This window comes from Ochotona princeps, chromosome 2 (assembly GCF_030435755.1).
Source record: "Ochotona princeps isolate mOchPri1 chromosome 2, mOchPri1.hap1, whole genome shotgun sequence".
In the NCBI taxonomy this organism is placed as follows: Eukaryota; Metazoa; Chordata; class Mammalia; order Lagomorpha; family Ochotonidae; genus Ochotona; species Ochotona princeps.
The window spans coordinates 78,715,269-78,719,275 of NC_080833.1; the positions used below are offsets into that span (position 1 = coordinate 78,715,269).

At 40.8% G+C, this 4,007-nt stretch overlaps 1 pseudogene; it reads right to left on the reverse strand.

The window, feature by feature from the left end:
• Positions 1-3,201: 3,201 nt before the first annotated feature.
• Positions 3,202-3,386, reverse strand: LOC131483389 (small ribosomal subunit protein uS14-like; annotated as a pseudogene).
• Positions 3,387-4,007: the final 621 nt, after the last annotated feature.

Here is a 4,007-nt window from a genome sequence, read left to right on the forward strand (position 1 = left end):
CATTTCTAAGTGCATGAATACATAGCTTGTTTGTTTACTGAAAAATGTGGTCATGTGTCTTGATGCATTTAAGATCTTGAAACGGGGACACTGCAAACAAAAAAAAAAGGCCCCTCTTGCGATGCTGGCATGCCATATTAGAGTGCTGATTTGAATCCTGGTACTGGTCCAGCCTCTGGCTAACACAGTGGAAGATATCCCAAGTGCTTGGGTCCTTGCAACCCATAAGGGAGATCAGGATGGAGTTCCTGGCTCCCGGCTTCAACTAACTCAGATCAGATCATTGTGGTCATTTTGAGAGTGTACCAAATGGATGGAAGAGAGAGAGAGCGTGTGTGTGTGTCCCTTTCAAATAAGTAAACAAATAAACATTTTTTAAAAAGAAGAAGCTGATGAAAGCATCCTGCGTTTGTAGCAGCCAGTCTCTGGCTGAACTGCCTGCCCAGTGTTCTCTTGCTGCACGTTCAATAACTGCCTGACTGCCCTGGGTGAATTCTTTTACCACCCACGGTGTTGGACTCCTTCAGCCTGAAGCACTCTTTCTCTCTTCCTCTTACATAAGCACAATTTAAAAAAGAAAGACTCTTACTGTTGATGGTATGTGCTGCTGTTGGTTTGACAGAACTGAGTATAGCTCCATGGAAGTCACTTGTGACCATGTGAGAGCTGTTTCCCTGGAATCGTGGAGGCAGAAGCCTGACTGGAGTGGATCCAAGAGAAAATAGCAGAAAATGTGAAATAGACAAATCTTTAAAAGGATTTTGTTGGAGACTTTGCAGTACCAGACTTCGAGACATGCCATAGGGAAGTTTCAAATAAAACAGTCTGATACTGGGATAAAAGTAGACATGTAGAACGATGGAACAGAATAGAAGCCCTAGAAATTAACCTGCGCAGTTATAGTTATAACCAATTACTCTTTGACAAACAATCTCAAGTAATCCCTGAAGAAAGAACAGACTCTTCAGCATGTGGTGTTGGGCAAATCGGGTCTGTGCATCCAGAAACAGGAAACGAGACCTCTAACCTACACCACAGGAAAATAAATAAACAAATAGCAATGGATCAAGAATCTAAATCTACAACCTGATGTCTTACATCAAATTACTACAGCAAAACATCAGGGGAAATCTGCAAGGTGTTGGCATAGGCAAAGATTTCTTGAAAAAGATTCCAGAAGCACAAGTGATAAAAGCAAAAATAGATAAATGAGATTATATCAAGATCAGAAGCTCCTATACTGCAAAGCAAACGTTCAAAAAACTGAAGAGACAACCAATAGGATAGGAGAAAATATCTGTAAACTATCCAAGTGACAGAGGTTTAATATAATGAGCTCAAGAAGCACAAAAACAACAAAACAAGCAATCCAGTTAATCATTGGTTAAAGGATGGACACAAACATTTTCCAAAGGATGAAAAGAAATGCTAACATACTTATGGAAAAACTGCTCGGGATCACGAGCCATCAGGAAAATGCAAATAAAATCCATATTAAGATTTCACTTCACCCAGTTAGAATGGCTATCAATCAAAAATCAAAAAATAATAAATCAAGATAGCAAAGATGTGTAGGAGAAGGTACCTAGACCCACTGTTCTAGGAATGCAAACTAGTACAACTATTGTGGAAACAGTGCAGAAATTCCTCAGAGATCTGAAAATAGACCTGCCTTATGACCCAGCCATCCCAGCCATTCCCCAGGAATTTACCCAAATGAGATGAAATCTGCATGTGAAAAAATTATCTGTAGCCCATGTGTGCTGTAGCCAGTTCATACTAGCTAAGATGTGAGATCAATGCAAATGGCCATTTAACTGACAACTGGATGAAGAAAATGTGACCCAGCTTCCTGCTAATGGCCTGGGAGCCAGCAAAGAATGGCCCGAATGTCTAGGCTCCTGCCCTCAATATTGGGCATCCAGATAAAGCTGGCTTCAGCCTGGTGCAACCCTAGCTGTTTAGTCATTTAGGGAGTGAACCAATGGGTAAGGGACTCAATCTCAATCTCTCTCTTTCTCTCACTCTTTCCCTCTTTCTCTACCTTTCATATAAATAAATAAATAAATAAGTAAGTAAATTTCTTTAAAAATAGGATAGAATGAACACAAGAAGTCTCTTAGAGCTTCCTTGTCCTTTCCACCACGAGGACACACACAGCCAGATGTTACCATCTACCATCAAGAAAGTGAACTCTCACCAGACACGCAGCCTGCTGCCACCTGCATCTCAGCCCGCCCCGCTTCCAGAACTAAAGTAGTGTAGCTGATAAGTTATGCAATTCATGGTATTCAGTTATGAAAGTCTGAATGCACCAAGACACACAAGGAATAAAAAAGCACATTCACTAAAGAAGTGGAATTGGATTTATCAGCCTGCTCTGTTGTTCACCATCATGATCTCAAAGTAGGAGCAGCCAGCACTGGTGTGTTTTCTCTCGGCTTAGACAAAGAGTAGACAGAGATTACAAATAATATCAAAATTCATATCTTGGTCAAATGAACCATGTCTTTCTGAGAATTTACAACTGCATTAGTCCCCAAATTATTTCTTTCATGGAGAAATAGAATAAAACCTATATTTAAGAGATTTATTTATTTTCATTCGAAACACAGCTTTATGGAAAGAAGAGACAGAAAGATCTTCCATCTGCTGGTTCACTCCACTAACAGCTGCAATGGCCCTAGCTGAGCTAATGTGAAGCCAGAAGCCAGGGGCTTCTTCCAGCTATCCCATGTGAGTGCAGAACCCAAGGGCTTAGGCCACCCTCTGCTGCTTTCCCATGCCACAATCAAGAAGCTGAATTAGACTTGGAGCCACCAGAACTCAAATCAGTGCTATGCCACAGGCAGAGGCTGAGCCTGCTGTATGCTCTGGTACAAGATGTTTAAGAGAGGGAAATAAAAGTGTGTCTATCTGGCCATGTTTATCAGAAAGGCATCTAATGATTATAATACAAAAACATAATCTCTCATATTGTATCTACCTGGGGTTCTATTTGCTTGGTGGTCTTCAAACTATAGAGGTACATTTTTTTTTCCAGATAACTTTCAGCAGAACATGAAGTGAACAGTTTTTGATGAGTGGAATTTCTAATTTTTTAAATTTTCTTTTTCATAGAAGTTCTTTATTTTATGTACAAAGAGCTATCTTGATTTTCCAAAGCAACATGTCTTGAAGCATCCATTCAAGGAAAATGGCTTAATCTGTCTTGATGAAGCTGATATCCTTGTCAGACTGGCAGAAACACGGGCAGCACATGTTCAGGACATGTTTCTGGATTAGACCATGTCAGTTTGCGCTCACTCTGTAAGAGCGGAAACCTGGCCAAATTTTCATGGGTGATTCCAGTAGAGCTGCTGATGACCCAACTTGTCCTCATGAGAGCAAAGAGTGGAATTTTTTTTTTAAATCTGAATCATTCATGCAAATGTTGCCTAAGCAAAACCTGCCTCTTGCCCAGACACAGCAATTTGCTTATCTGAGTTTTCATCAATGGGTCAGGGCTTTCTGTGACTCCAAAAAAGCAATTTCTAACTCTCAGCTATGAGCTCAATAGTGCTGTATCTGTAACAGTCTGGGAAGTGCAATAGAAATCTACAGCATAAACCAGAACTCAAATTGCTAAAGGCCTGCATAGATTTCCTGCCTTTTTTTTTTTTTTTAAGATTTATTTATTCTTATTTGAAAGGCAGAATTACAGAGAAAGAGGGAGACATCTTTTTTTTAAGATTCATTTATTTTATTACAAAGTCAATATACAGAGAGAAGGAGAGACAGAGAGGAAGATTTTCTGTCCGATGATTCACTCCCCAAGTGACCACAATGGTCAGAGCTGCACTGATCTGAAGCCAGGAGCTAGGAGCTTCCTCTGGGTCTCCCACATGAGTGCAGGATCCCAAGGCTTTGGACCATCCTCTGCTGCTTTCCCAGGCCACAAGCAGAGAGCTGGATGGGAAGCGGAGGTGCTGGGATTAGAACAAGCACCCATACGGGATCCCAGGCAC